Raw genomic sequence first — 15,920 nt, 5'->3', positions numbered from 1 at the left:
ACTGAACTTTATTCCTGACCGTTATCTGTTTATTTTCCGGAAGGAAACATTTCTGGCTTGTAGAATCTAATATAATCCCTAGGAAAATTTGCCGAGTTGTTGGGATAAGTCTAGATTTTTCCCAGTTTATTATCCAACCCAATCTTTGCAGAGATGCTATCATATCACACAACCGTTGTTGACATTGCAAAGGAGAATTTCCTACTACTAAGATGTCATCTAAGTAGGGAATTACGAGAGTGTCTTTTAGTCTTAGATATGACATTACCTCCGCCATTAGTTTAGTGAATACTCTTGGGGCTATAGATAGCCCAAAAGGCATTGCAGTATACTGAAAGTGTCGGACACACCCATTCAATACAATCGCTACCCGTAGATATTGTTGATGCTCTGCATAAATACTTAGATGGTAATACGCATCTTTAAGGTCGAGAACCGTCATAAAGCAATAGGGAAACAGGAGTTTAATGGTGGACAGGATAGATTCCATCTTAAAGGTTTGATTTTCTAGGTAGATGTTTAATTTTTTAAGATTAATAATAGTTCTGAATGTTCCATCTGGTTTTGGAATCAAAAATAACGGGGAATAGAATCCCTTTCCCCCCTGTAGGAATGGAACCTCCACCAAGACTCCCTTAGCTAGGAGATTTATTACCTCCTGCTCCAATGCCTCTTGTTGTAACTGAGACTTTAATGAAGTCAATAGAAATGAGTCCGGAGGGACTCAGGAAAATTTTAATTGTAACCCAGAGGCAATAAGCTTATTTGCCCAAATATTTGCTGTTATGGCCCGCCATTCATTAGCGAAGGAGGACAATCTGCCTCCCACAGGTAGATCTGTCCTAACGGAGTTTTTCTTCAAACTTGAAAGGGTGCTTCCCAAAGAACGCACCCTTTTGTTTTGTGTCTCTTGTGGCCCAGCGATCCTGGTTCTTAAACTCCTTCCTTTTATTAAACGCGGGCTTTCGGAACGCTCTCCTATATAATGGAACGTAATTATTACTATTTGGAAAGCCTTTCTTCCTTTCCCCTGCTTTAGTTAAGATCTCATCCAGTTTGGTACCAAACAGGTACTCACCCTGACATGGGAGGCTGCATAACTTAGACTTGGTCTGAGGGTCACCTTTCCAGCCCTTAAGCCATAGGGCCCTACGTGCTGCATTGGTTAATCCTGCCGACTTGGCTGCCAGGCGTATAGAGTCGGCAGATGAGTCCGCTAGAAAGGCTGTGGCACCTCTAATTAGGGGTATAGAGGACAATAATTTCTCTCTCGAGAGAGAGAGACCTCCTTTCAGCCCTTCTTCCAAGTCACTCAGCCAAACAAGCATGGATCTTGCGGTGCATGTGGCTGAGATTGCCGGTTTAAAGGCCCCTGCAGAAGTCTCCCATGCTCTTTTAAAGAGCGAATCGGCTTTGCGATCTAGAGGATCTTGTAACGATCCTGAATCCTCTACAGGCAGTAAGGATTTCTTTGATGTAGACGCCACAGCTGCGTCTACTTTTGGGGCTTTTGACCATGTTGTGAATTCTTCATCATTAAAGGGGTAGCGTCTCTTTGAGGATGGTGGTAACCCCCTCTGCCCCTGGCTTTCCCACTCTTTTTTGATCAGACTTTTTACTGCCGTTATTACCGGAAAAGAGGGTCTCTTCTTTTCGGATGGGCCAGCAAACATAATGTCTTGCTGTGTTTTAGGGACTTTAAGATCTTCTATGCCCATGGTATTGCAAACCGATCTCACCAGATTGTCAGTGCTATCTGTGGGGAAGCACGTATCCTGATCCTCATCTGAGGATATCTCCTGCTGCGATCTATCTGAGTTTGCTTCCTCTAACTCAGACGGCTGATTGGATACAGGTGAAAAGTCCTCTTTTCTCCTTAATACGTGGCTCTCTGTCAACGCTTTGTAGGGCTCGTAATTCTTCCCTAATCATGGCCCTTATATGCTCTGATTTAACTGAGGCTTCCTCACGTAACGTTGATTTTATACATGAATCACATAGCCTTTTAGTGTAACTATCCGGAAGGGGCTGGATACATAACGCACACTGCTTGTGTTTCGCTTTTTCCTTCCTTTTTGCCTATTATAAAGGGAGAGGGACAATAATCAGACTAGTGGGGTAGATGCACACTCACCCAGAAGCTGACCGATCAGGTACCGGCTGAGGAGGAGACACAGATGCAGGTGGCTTCCTTTTGGACGATCCGCTCTGCCTAGAGCGGCTGCTGCTGCTGGCATGGCTGCGAAGGGTGACGGTGGTAACCTCTAGAGAAGGTACCGCAGGCTCTCTTGCAGAATCCATTCTGGACGCCGGGATGCAGCGCCGGCGTCCTTTTCACATGGGGGCCGCCATGTTCTTCCTGTTGAACCCGGAAGTGCTAACCACTTCCGGGTCGCGGCCATATTGGATACTCCAGCGCTGTTACCGGCTTCAGCGCCGGCATCGTCTCACTCCTCCGTACCCCGGAAGCTTACCAGCACTTCCGGGGGCATACACTGGGCTCCACACCGCACAGGCGTCCGCCGAGGACGGCGCGACGCTACCACCTGGTGCTTGCCCCGCAGACCGCCGGACATCTGCCGCGAACCGGCCCCCACGACCCGGTCTCGCGACGTCTGCCAGCAGAGGGGGGAAAACTGAATCAGTACCCCCGACGCTGCATCCAGTCCTGGAGCCCTTGCCGTCCTCTCAGGTAAACTGCGCAAGCGGCGTCCAGGCTGGGAATCCTCTTCACTCCGTGGATCTTCCCGTAGGAACAGGAAACCAAACTGTGGGAGCGAGGGGGACCTCCCTTTTATCTCTCCGTTGGGTTTCCTGTTCCTAGGGGCGGATCCCCTCTCTCAGTGGGTGCTGTCGTGGCGAAGAGAAAATCTACAGTTTGGTACATCCTGAGAAAGAAAGAAAGCACTGGTGAACTCATTAATGCAAAAAGACCTGGGCGCCCACGGAAGACAACAGTGGTGGATGATCGCAGAATGATCTCCATAGTGAAGAGAAACCCCTTCACAACAGCCAAACAAGTGAACAACACTCTCCAGGAGGTAGGCGTATCAATATACAAATCTACCATAAAGAGAAGACTGCATGAAAGTAAATACAGAGGGTTCACTGCATGGTGCAAGCCACTCATAAGCATCAAGAATAGAAAGGCTAGACTGGACTTTGCTAAAAAACATCTAAAAATGCCAGCACAGTTCTGGATGAACATTCTTTGGACAGATGAAACCAAGATCAACCTCTACCAGAATGATGGAAAGAGAAAAGTATGGCGAAGGCGTGGTACAGCTCTTGATCCAAAGCATACCACTTCATCTGTAAAACATGGCTGAGGCAGTGTGATGGCTTGGGCATGCATGGCTGCCAGTGGCACTGGGTCACTAGTGATTATTGATGATGTGACACAGGACAGAAGCAGCTGAATGAGTTCTGAGGTATTCAGAGCCATACTGTGTGCTCAGATCCAGCCAAATGCAGCCCAACTGATTGGTCGTCATTTCATACTACAGATGGACAATGACCCAAAACATAAAGCCAAAGCAACCCAGGAGTTTGTTGAAGCAAAGAAGTGGAATATTCTTGAATGGCCAAGTCAGTCACCTGATCTCAACCCAATTGAGCATGCATTTCACTTGTTAAAGACTAAACTTCAGACAGAAAGGCCCACAAACAAACAGCAACTGAAAACCACTGTAGTGAAGGCCTGGCAGAGCATAAAAAAGGAGGAAACACAGCGTCTGGTGATGTCCATGAGTTCAAGACTTCAGGCAGTCATTGCCAACAAAGGGTTTTCAACCAAGTACTAAAAATGAACATTTTAGTTAAAATTATTGAATCTGTCCAATTACTTTTGGTCCCTTTAAAAACAGGGTGGCACATGTTAAGGAGCTGAAACTCCTAAACCCTTCATCCAATTTTAATGTGGATACCCTCAAATGAAAGCTGAAAGACTGAACTTCAACTGTATCTGAATTGTTTTGTCTAAAATTCATTGTGGTAATATCTATAACCAAAATTAGAAAAATGTTGTCTCTGTCCAATATATATGGACCTTACTGTATATATATATAAAATATATAGTGGAATGTATTGAGAACAATAAAACCTAAAAATGATCAACGTAAATCACAACTAATATCCCATGAAGGTCTGGAGTTGGAATGATGCTCAAAATCAAAGTGGAAAATGAAGTTACAGGCTGATCCAACTTCAGTGGAAATGCCTCAAGACAAGGAAATTATGCTCAGTAGTGTGTGTGGCCTCCACATACCTGTATGACCTCCCTACACCGCCTGGGCATGCTCCTGATGAGGCGGCGGATGGGGACCTGAGGGATCTTCTCCCAGACCTGGATTAAAGCATCCACCAGCTCCTGGACAGTCTGTGGGGCAACGTGACGTTGGTGGATGGTGCGAGACATGATGTCCCAGATGTGTTTAACCCCTTTCTGCCAATGGACGTACTATTCCGTCCATGAGGGGTGGGCCCTACTTCCCAAGGACGGAATAGTACGTCCAGCGCGATCGGCCGCACTCACGGGGGGGAGCGCGGCCGATCGCGGCCGGGTGTCATCTGCCTATCGCAGCTGACATCCGGCACTATGTGCCAGGAGCGGTCACGGACCGCCCCCGACACATTAACCCCCGGCACACCATGATCAAACATGATCGCGGTGTGCCAGCGGTACAGGGAAGCATCGCGCAGGGAGGGGGCTTCCTACGGGCTTCCCTGAGCCCCCCACAGCAACGCGATGTGATCGCGTTGCTGCGAGGGTCTCCTCACCTCCCTCCCTGCTCCAGATCCAGATCCAATATGGCCGCGGAATCCGGGTCCTGCAGGGAGGGAGGTGGCTTCACAGAGCCTGCTCAGAGCAGGCACTGTGAAGCCTGCAGTGCTGCAAGTCAGATCATTGAGCTGACAGAGTGCTGTGCAAACTGTCAGATCACCGATCTGTGATGTTCCCACCTGGGACAAAGTAAAAAAGTAAAAAAAAATTAAAAAAAAATATTCCTAAATAAAGAAAAAAAAAAAATATTATTCCCATAAATTCATTTCTTTATCTAAATAAAAACAAACAAACAAAAGTACACATATTTAGTATCGCTGCGTCCGTAACGACCCCACCTATAAAACTTTATCACTAGTTAACCCCTTCAGTAAACACAGTAAGAAAAAAAAGAGGCAAAAAACAACGCTTTATTATCATACTGCCGAACAAAAAGTGGAATAACACACGATCAAAAAGACAGATATAAATAACCATGGTACCACTGAAAGCGTCATCTTGTTCCGCAAAAAACGAGCCACCATACAGCATCATCAGCAAAAAAATAAAACAGTTATAGTCCTCAGAATAAAGCGATGCAAAAATAATTATTTTTTATAAAAAATAGTTTTTATCGTATAAAAGCGCCAAAACATAAAAAAATGATATAAATGAGGTGTCGCTGTAATCGTACTGACCCGAAAAATAAAACTGCTTTATCCATTTTACCAAACGCGGAACGGTATAAACACCTCCCCCCAAAAAAATTCATGAATAGCTGGTTTTTGGTCATTCTGCCTCACAAAAATCGGAATAAAAAGTGATCAAAAAATGTCACGTGCCCGAAAATGTTACCAATGAAAACGTCAACTCGTCCCGCAAAGAACAAGACCTCACATGACTCTGTGGACCAAAATATGGAAAAGGCATATAATAATAGAGGACACGGCACTCAAGGTTTGTAGGAGGTGCACAAGTTAGGTAGCCAACCCATCAATCATATAGAATAAATTACTTGGCACTCAAGAGATAGTCTTTGCAAGATAAAACGTGAACAATTCGTTTATTAGGTGCATCCAGTTCCACATAAATTGAACGTTTTCGGTCTAATCATAAGACCTTCATCAGAAAGGTTATTGAGTACTGTAATACATGCGTAGAAAAACACAAAGGGAAATTTTAGAAAATGATGCACAGAGTAAATACAAAGTAAATACAAATCTAGTACACATTGCTCAATGGAGAAATGATAAATAAACAGACATCACTTGTTACATAATCAGCAGACAACAGTGGCGGTCTAAACGGATCCGGCCTGGTGCTCCGTGAGTTGTGAGCTTCGTAGTAGAGATGCTAAAGGCTGTAAACATGTATAGGATTGATAATACGAGAGAGAAGAAGACAAGGAGACTATCATGTCCTGCTAAAAAACCGGGCAAGTGGATAGCGGATTGACCACCCCTAAAGGATACAGAAAGTGCGGTGACCTCCATGACTAGTGGTTGATGGGCTAAGGTGCAAAGTGAGAAGCCTAAAATATAAAACACGAGCATGTAAATAATACATAACTGTCATTGTGCAGGAATAGTGCAATATGTTTGGGCACACAGCCCCGTAGGACCTAGAGGGCATGAGAATCAATCCTGAAGTGTGACCACCTAGGACCTGCAAGCATGGATCGAGGAATAGCCAGTAGAGTCCGGACTAGTTTAAGAGAGTACTAAAAAAGTTAGCTACCTGGATGATGTGAACAATCTGATAGGGCCCATAAGGTGCCAGCATCAGAGCAGTCCTGGGAGAGGGAGGGCGCCTAGGGAGAACAAGGAGAGATAGAGGAACACCTAGCCAAACGTTGTCCACGTAAAGGAAAGGAAAACCCCTTAAAATACTAGTCACTATTACCTGTCAGAGGGTATAGAAGGCGAGCGCTGTGGGAGGCGAACTAATCGCAGGAGCAGAAGCGCTGTGGAAAAAAAAAAAATATAGTGGGTGACTAAGTATCTGGGCCGAGGAGAGTGCCGAGAGAAGGCGAGCGCCGCTGGACTATGGGGGCAGAGCGTACCTGTAACGCCGGAGGACGCCGGCACCGTGCTGTGGAGGCTGCGAGACTCCCAGGGCTGGTGTAAGGCGGCGGCACTTCCGGGTTTAAGTGCGCGCCGCCGGGCGATCACCTGACCCGTCGCGTCATAGAAGACACATGACCGGGTCGGCTGCGCGTGCGCAGAGGGAAAAGGACGTTAGGGGGCTGAAGGGCGCCTGCGCAAAAAGAATGAGTGCCGGAGCCTAAAGAGAAAGCTAGAGGCGGCCGTATACAAAGAGGGGGGGGGGGGGGGGCGAAACTCTGAGAGAGAACAAAACGCAGGTGGACCGCAGGGGGCAAGGGAGGCTAGACGTAGAAACTGAAGCGGGGTATACGCCAAATAAAGGGGCAAAAGACCTGATGAAGAGAGGGGGGGGGAAAGACTGAGATCAGAGCAAAGCCCTCAAAGGTGGTCACACGCAGGTGATATAGAGACCAAACTAATGCTCTATATCTTAGAACGGCATTGAGTGTGGATACTGTACCATATGGGGTGGGACCAGTGCTCGGTGCGCAGGACGTGACTAGCGGTTCTGTGAAGAGAAGTAAAACAACAGACAATTAAAAACATGACATAATCAAATGCGGTCAACACATTCCCTGGTTGTGCTCACTCTACATATAATACAAAACAAGGAATTACAAAAAAGCTGAAACATCGTAATCTCTATTTAATCCCTTTGGTTCTAAGGTCTGGAGTGTATAGATCCAATAAGCTTCCCTTCTTTGAAGCATTCTGGTACGGTTTTGTCCCCTTCTAGGGATGTCCACCTGTTCTAAAACCTGGAACCGGAGTTGGGCAATGCTGTGATTTTTTATGGCAAAATGGTGTGGGAGGGGAAGATGTGTCTTGTTACATCGGATGGTGGATTTATGTTGGGCCACTCTTTCCCTCACTGCTTGCGTGGTCTCGCCTACATAGGCTAGACCGCATGGGCATTTGATAAGATATACCACAAATGTGGACTCGCAGGTGTAGAAACCTTTTATAGGAATGGCCTTACCAGTTTGTGGGTGAAACACAGAGGAACCCTTTTGTACATTACTGCACTGTAGACAATTGAGGCAGGGGAAAGTGCCACGTTTCTGGGTTTGAAGAAAAGTTTGTTTCGGGACCACTGAACCTGAGCCAATGTCTGCCTTGACCAGCCTGTCCTTGAGGTTCCTAGCACGCTTAAAGCATGGTAGGAACGGTGCTTTGAATTCTGGAACTGTCGGGTAGCTTTTGGATAAGATATTCCAATGTCTCCTAATGGTAGATTGTACTAGGCCCGAAAAAGGATGAAAGGTAGAGACAAAGGGGATTCTCTTTTGATTGTCCTTGGGTTTGTTGTGTGATAGGTCCTGCTTGGCCCCTGTCAATACCCCCTGGGGGTAACCCCTATCAGTGAATTTTTGTTCCATTTCTGTGAGTCTTCAGTTTCTACGTCTAGCCTCCCTTGCCCCCTGCGGTCCACCTGCGTTTTGTTCTCTCTCAGAGTTTCGCCCCCCCCCCCCCTCTTTGTATACGGCCGCCTCTAGCTTTCTCTTTAGGCTCCGGCACTCATTCTTTTTGCGCAGGCGCCCTTCAGCCCCCTAACGTCCTTTTCCCTCTGCGCACGCGCAGCCGACCCGGTCATGTGTCTTCTATGACGCGACGGGTCAGGTGATCGCCCGGCGGCGCGCACTTAAACCCGGAAGTGCCGCCGCCTTACACCAGCCCTGGGAGTCTCGCAGCCTCCACAGCACGGTGCCGGCGTCCTCCGGCGTTACAGGTACGCTCTGCCCCCATAGTCCAGCGGCGCTCGCCTTCTCTCGGCACTCTCCTCGGCCCAGATACTTAGTCACCCACTATATTTTTTTTTTTTCCACAGCGCTTCTGCTCCTGCGATTAGTTCGCCTCCCACAGCGCTCGCCTTCTATACCCTCTGACAGGTAATAGTGACTAGTATTTTAAGGGGTTTTCCTTTCCTTTACGTGGACAACGTTTGGCTAGGTGTTCCTCTATCTCTCCTTGTTCTCCCTAGGCGCCCTCCCTCTCCCAGGACTGCTCTGATGCTGGCACCTTATGGGCCCTATCAGATTGTTCACATCATCCAGGTAGCTAACTTTTTTAGTACTCTCTTAAACTAGTCCGGACTCTACTGGCTATTCCTCGATCCATGCTTGCAGGTCCTAGGTGGTCACACTTCAGGATTGATTCTCATGCCCTCTAGGTCCTACGGGGCTGTGTGCCCAAACATATTGCACTATTCCTGCACAATGACAGTTATGTATTATTTACATGCTCGTGTTTTATATTTTAGGCTTCTCACTTTGCACCTTAGCCCATCAACCACTAGTCATGGAGGTCACCGCACTTTCTGTATCCTTTAGGGGTGGTCAATCCGCTATCCACTTGCCCGGTTTTTTAGCAGGACATGATAGTCTCCTTGTCTTCTTCTCTCTCGTATTATCAATCCTATACATGTTTACAGCCTTTAGCATCTCTACTACGAAACTCACAACTCACGGAGCACCAGGCCGGATCCGTTTAGACCGCCACTGTTGTCTGCTGATTATGTAACAAGTGATGTCTGTTTATTTATCATTTCTCCATTGAGCAATGTGTACTAGATTTGTATTTACTTTGTATTTACTCTGTGCATCATTTTCTAAAATTTCCCTTTGTGTTTTTCTACGCATGTATTACAGTACTCAATAACCTTTCTGATGAAGGTCTTATGATTAGACCGAAAACGTTCAATTTATGTGGAACTGGATGCACCTAATAAACGAATTGTTCACGTTTTATCTTGCAAAGACTATCTCTTGAGTGCCAAGTAATTTATTCTACAAAATATGGAAAAATTATAGCTCTCAAAATGTGGTAACGCAAAAAATATTTTTTGCAATAAAAAGCGTCTTTTAGTTTGTGACAGCTGCCAATCATAAAAATCCGCTAAAAAACCTGCTATAAAAGTAAATCAAATCCCCCTTCATCACTCCCTTAGTTAGGGAAAAATTAAAAAATTTAAAAAATGTATTTATTTCCATTCTCCCATTAGGGTTAGGGCTAGGGTTACGGTTAGGGCTAGGGTTAGGACTAGGGTTAGGGTTAGGGCTAGGGTTAGGGCTGGGGCTAGGGTTAGGGTTAGGGCTAGGGTTAGGGCTAGGGTTAGGGTTGGGGCTAGGGTTAAGGCTACAGTTAGAGTTGGGGCTAAAGTTAGGGTTGGGGCTAAAGTTAGGGTTAGGGTTTGGATTACATTTACGGTTGGGAAAAGGGTTGGGATTAGGGTTAGGGGTGTGTCTGGGTTAGAGCTGTAGTTAGGGTTACCATTGGGATTAGTGTTAGGGGTGTGTTTGGATTAGGGTTTCAGTTATAATTGGGGGGTTTCCACTGTTTAGGCACATCAGGGGCTCTCCAAACGCGACATGGCGTCCGATCTCAATTCCAGCCAATTCTGCGTTGAAAAAGTAAAACAGTGCTCCTTCCCTTCCGAGCTCTCTCGTGTGCCCAAACAGGGGTTAACCCCAACATATGGGGTATCAGCGTACTCAGGACAAATTGGACAACAACTTGTTGGGTCCAATATCTCCTGTTACCCTTGGGAAAATACAAAACTGGGGGCTAAAAAATAATTTTTGTGGAAAAAAAAAGGATTTTTTATTTTCACGGCTCTGCGATATAAACTGTAGTGAAACACTTGGGGGTTCAAAGTTCTCACAACACATCTAGATAAGTTCCTTGGGGGGTCTAGTTTCCAATATGGGGTCACTTGTGGGGGGTTTCTACTGTTTAGGTACATATGGGGCTCTGCAAACGCAATGTGATGCCTGCAGACCAATCCATCTAAGTCTGCATTCCAAATGATGCTCCTTCCCTTCCGAGCTCTGCCATGCGCTCAAATGGTGGTTCCCCCCATATATCGGTATCAGCGCACTCAGGACAAATTAGACAACAATATTTAGGGTCCAATTTCTCCTGTTACCCTTGGAAAAATACAAAACTGGGGGCTAAAAAATAATTTTTGTGGAAATTTTTTTTTTTTATTTGCGCGGCTCTGCGTTATAAGCTGTAGTGAAACACTTGGGGGTTGAAAGCTCTCACATCATATCTAGATGAGTTCCTTAGGGGGTCTACTTTCCAAAATGGTGTCACTTGTGGGGGGTTTCTACTGTTTAGGTACATTAGGGGCTCTGCAAATGCAATGTGACGCCTGCAGACCATTCCATCTAAGTCCTCCAATGTGCCCAAACGGTGGTTCCCCCCCACATATGGGGTATCAGCGCACTCAGGACAAATTGGACAACAACTTTTGGGGTCAAATTTCTCCTGTTACCCTCAGGAAAATACAAAACTGGGGGCTAAAAAATAATTTTTGTAGGAAAAAATTTTTGTTTTATTTTTACGACTCAGCATTATAAACTTCTGTGAAGCCCTTGGTGGGTCAAAGTGCTCACCACACATCTAGATAAGTTCCTTAGTGGGTCTACTTTCCAAAATGGTGTCACTTGTGGGGGGGTTTCAATGTTTAGGCACATCAGTGTCTCTCCAAACGCAACATGGCGTCCCATCTCAATTCCTGTCAATTTTGCATTGAAAAGTCAAACGGCGCTACTTCCCTTCCGAGCTCTCCCATGCGCCCAAACAGTGGTTTACTCCCACATATAGGGTATTAGCGTACTCAGGACAAATTGGACAACAACGTTTGGGGTCCATTTTCTCCTGTTACCCTTGGTAAAATAAAACAAATTGGAACTGAAGTAAAAATTTTTTGAAAAAAAGTTAAATGTTCATTTTTATTTAAACATTCCAAAAATTCCTGTGAAACACCTGAAGGGTTAATAAACTTCTTGAATGTGGTTTTGAGCACCTTGAGGGGTGCAGTTTTTAGAATGGTGTCACACTTGGGTATTTTCTATCATATAGACCCCTCAAAATGACTTCAAATGAGATGTGGTCCCTAAAAAAACTGGTGTTGTAAAAATGAAAAACTTTTAACCCTTATAACTCCCTAATAAAAAAAATTTTTGGTTCCAAAATTGTGCTGATGTAAAGTAGACATGTGGGAAATGTTACTTATTAAGTATTTTGTGTGACATATCTCTGTGATTTAATTGCATAAAAATTCAAAGTTGGAAAATTGCAAAATTTTCAAAATTTTCACCAAATTTCCGTTTTTTTCCCAAATAAACGCAATTAATATCAAAGAAATTTTTCCACTATCATGAAGTACAATATGTCATGAGAAAACAATGTCAGAATCACCGGGATCCGTTGAAGCGTTCCAGAGTTATAACCTCATAAAGGGACAGTGGTCAGAATTGTAAAAATTGGCCCGGTCCATAAAGCCCCCGTCACACACAGCGCTGAGTTTTGTGACGCAACAGCGATCTAAGTAGCGATCTCGCTATGTGTGACACGTAGCAGCGACCAGGCCCCTGCTGTGAGATCGCTGGTCGTGTCGGAATGGCCTGGGCCATTTTTTGATCGTTGAGGTCCCGCTGGGTAGCACACATCGCTGTGTTTGACACCTTACCAACGACCTCGCTGACAGGACGTCCCATTGAATCATCATGAAATAGCATCGTTCTACAGGTCGCTACAGGTCGCTACAGTTCGCCGCATCGCTGCTGCGTCGTTGGGGAGATCGCACTGTGTGACATCTCACCAGCGACCACATAGCGACGCTTGAGCGATCCCTGACAGGTCGTATCGTTGTCGGAATCGCTCAAGCGTCGCTATGTGTGACGGGGCCTTAACGTGCAAACCACCCTTGGGGGTAAAGGGGTTAATCAGATTCAGGTCTGGGGAACAGGTGGGCCAGTCCATCCCTTCAATGCCTTTATCTTGCAGGAACTGCTGACACACTTTAGCCACATGAGGTCTAGCATTGTCCTTCATTAGGAGGAACCCAAGGCCAACTGCACCAGCATATGGTCTCACAAGGGGCCTGAGGATCTCATCTCGGTACCTAATGGCAGTCAGGCTACCTCTAGCGAGCACATGGAGGGCTGTGCGGCGCTCCAAAGAAATGACACCCCACACCATTACTGACCCACCGCCAAACTGGTCATGCTGAAGGATGTTGCAGGCAGCAGATCGCTCTCCACTGTGTCTCCAGCCTCCAGAAAATCCTGGTGTTCTGTGACAAATGCATAGTGTTGGGCTGTGAGCACAACTCCCATCTGTGGACGTTGGGCACTCAGACCATCCTCATGGAGTCGGTTTCCAACAGTTTGTGCAGACACATCCAAATTTGTGGCCTGCTAGAGGTCATTTTGCAGGGCTCTGGCAGTGCTCCTCCTGTTCCTCCTTGCACAAAGGCTGAGGTAGCGGTCCTGCTGCTGGGTTTTTTCCCTCCTACGGCCCACTTCATTTCTTATGGTGTACTGGCCTGTCTCCTGGTAGCCCCTCCAGCCTCTGGACACTACGCTGACAGACACAGCAAACCTTCATGCCCAGCTCACAATGATGTGCCATCGTGGATGAGCTGCACTACCTGAGTGTGAAAGCACAACCAACATTCAAAAGTGACCAAAACCTCATCCAGAAAGCATTGGTACTGAGATGTGGTCTGTGGTCCCCACCTGCAGAATCACTCCTTTATCGTGTCTTGATAATTGCCAATAATTTCCATCTGTTGTCTATTCCATTTGCACAACAGCATGTGAAATTGATTGTCAAACAGTGTTGCTTCCTAAGTGGACAGTTTGATTTCACAGAAGTTTGATCTAACTGGAGCTATATTCTGTTGTTTAAGTGTTCCCTTTATTTTTTTGAGCAGTGTATATATTGTGAGGCAGTGACCCCTGTTACAGCTAGGGGGCACTGTATGTGCTCTCCAGAATGTGCATGGAAGCGTAGTTAGGCCATGCGGGCATACTACAGACACAGGACTGGCTGTAATTTGAATAGTGAAGCAGTGACTGATTAAAAGGCCCTGTAGTAGACTGGGAGGTGTGTCAGTGTTGATTTGGAAGCAGACAGAGAAGTTGTCTGCAGAGCTCTTTGTGTGTGGAGCAACACAGGGGCAAAAGGAACTGACACCCTGTGTCCCATGCTGTCTTGTTTGCCAGGCTGCAATCCGGAGGATAGTGTTTGGTGCACGTCGTGATTAGAGAGACTTGGTATCAGCGGGCGGTTGCCCCAGGGAAACTGGACGGGGAAGTCTGGCCTGTGTATAGACTGCAAAGTAAAGCCGATTACTGTGTGTTTTTGATGGACTGTGTGAAGAAGCCGTGTACTGTATATTTTCCTTTGGTCTGGATGAAGAAGCCATTTAATGTGTATTGCTAATAGACTGTGTGAAGTAACACAATAAAGAAACATTTTATTTGAACTTGCTTTTGTCACTGCAGTTTCACTATGTATGGTCCTACCGCTGCATCACATATGGTGGAAAGAATGCGGGCCATGTGAATTAAGGTATACCCAGAGAGTGCTGCAGATCGTTGTGCAAGTCTGCTGGAGAAATGGAGGAGCTTTTGGAGCAGGTTGTGCTCAGTCAGCAAAGGCTTCAGCAAGAGACGCTGCAGTTTTAGCGTTCGCAGCAGGAAGTTCTGCCGCAGCAGGAGCTGCAGTGGCAGCAACAGCAAAAGGCGCTACAGTGGAAGCTAGCAGAGCTTCAGCATGTTAAAATGGAGACCCCTAAAGTGAGGGGTGAACAGCAGAGTCCTGAAGAGACCCCAAAGGTAAGGGGCGATCATTGGGTGTACCAGTGGTCCTATGTAGAAACTCGGTTTGCCAGGTCTCAAGCAAATGACTTATTGCAATTAATGAAGGAGTGGCTCCAGCCTGAGTTCGGTTCTCCATATGAGATGATGGAGAGAATCGTGGCTGACCGGATGGCGAGTGTCTCTGCCACTGTGTCCTCCTTGACCTTGGCTTCACAATAGGCCCCTAGGCAGATTGCTTCTACCGGATCCCTGTCTCGATTTCAGCAGGGTGATGTGGTACATTTGGTATGGATTTCTTCCTCCTGGTTGGTGGACTTTATAGTGATATCACTCAACTTCTCGACCACCTCGTATGGCCCTTGCCACTTGGCCAAGAATTTGCTTTCCATAGTAAGGATCAACACGAGCACCCGATCGCCAGGGCTTCACTGTCTCAGCCTTGCGACTCGGTTATAGATCCTCGCCTGGGATTCTTATGCTTGAAGGAGGCTCTCCTTCACAATCGGCATCACCCTTGCGATCCAGTCCTGCATTCGGGCCACATGCTTGATGACACTCCGGAGGGGTGTAACTTTTGCTTCTCAAGTCTCCTTTGCAACATCTAGAAGTCCTAGGGGGTGCCGTACGTATAACAGCTCAAACAGTGAGAACCCTGTAGAGGCCTGTGGGACTTCCATGATGGAGAACAGTAGGTATGGCAGGAGGCAATACCAATCTCGGCCATCCTTCTCCACAACCTTCTTCAGCATGGACTTCAGGGTCTTATTTAATCTCTCCACCAGGCCGTCTGTCTGTGAATGGTGCACCAATATCCTAAGTTGGGTAATCTGGAGGGCCTTGCACAACTCCCTCATTAACTTGGACATAAACGGTGTCCCATGGTCTGTCAGTATCTCCTTCGGCAGGCCCGTCCAAGAGAAAATATGGACTAGCTCTTGTAGTATAGTCCGGGCAGAGGAGTTTCCCGGGGGTACCGTCTCCATGTACTGCATAACGTAGTCCATTACCACAAGGATGTACTGATGACCCCTGGCGGACTTAACTAAGGGCCCAATCAGGTCCATGGCAATCCGCGACTTTGATTACGGATGATGGAACTAGGGGACTACGGAAGTGGGATACAGGGGCAGTTAGCCCCTAAGACATGAGCATTGGCCAGATCTAGTACCCTACGTCTATAGGGTCCTGGGACTAATAGCTGCTCTGATACTTCCCCTCTCTGTTTAGTGACCTGATATAGCAGCACCTCATTGACCACAAAGTACAGGACCCTGGTGTCGGCCCCCGGCTCTTGGGCAACCCCACTTATCAGTCACATTTCCCCGTACATTTGTCAAAGTCAAGTCCTGCATTTGGGCAGTCCCAAAATTCCAGCCAGAAACCCCTACTTCAGGAACTTCAGTCTCACTGATCACCATCTTGTCCGCGTGAGCAGCC

The 15,920-nt window shown here is 46.6% G+C and overlaps 2 long non-coding RNA genes across 2 annotated transcripts; one reads left to right on the top strand and one right to left on the bottom strand.

Annotated features, from left to right (window-relative positions):
- Window positions 1-5,757: 5,757 nt before the first annotated feature.
- Window positions 5,758-6,866, bottom strand: LOC138657903 (uncharacterized). The gene is made up of 4 exons (XR_011317249.1): window positions 6,825-6,866; window positions 6,665-6,725; window positions 6,500-6,572; window positions 5,758-5,905 (listed from the first exon to the last, which is right to left on the bottom strand). It is a non-coding gene; the product is annotated as an uncharacterized lncRNA (long non-coding RNA).
- Window positions 6,867-8,554: 1,688 nt separating this feature from the next.
- LOC138657902 (uncharacterized) lies at window positions 8,555-9,643 on the top strand. The gene is made up of 4 exons (XR_011317248.1): window positions 8,555-8,596; window positions 8,696-8,756; window positions 8,849-8,921; window positions 9,516-9,643. It is a non-coding gene; the product is annotated as an uncharacterized lncRNA (long non-coding RNA).
- The last annotated feature ends 6,277 nt before the right edge of the window (window positions 9,644-15,920 follow it).

Source organism: Ranitomeya imitator, chromosome 1 (assembly GCF_032444005.1).
Source record: "Ranitomeya imitator isolate aRanImi1 chromosome 1, aRanImi1.pri, whole genome shotgun sequence".
Taxonomy (NCBI): Eukaryota; Metazoa; Chordata; class Amphibia; order Anura; family Dendrobatidae; genus Ranitomeya; species Ranitomeya imitator.
Note: the sequence above shows the minus strand (reverse complement) of the source record. Positions and strands in the feature narration are given on the sequence as shown.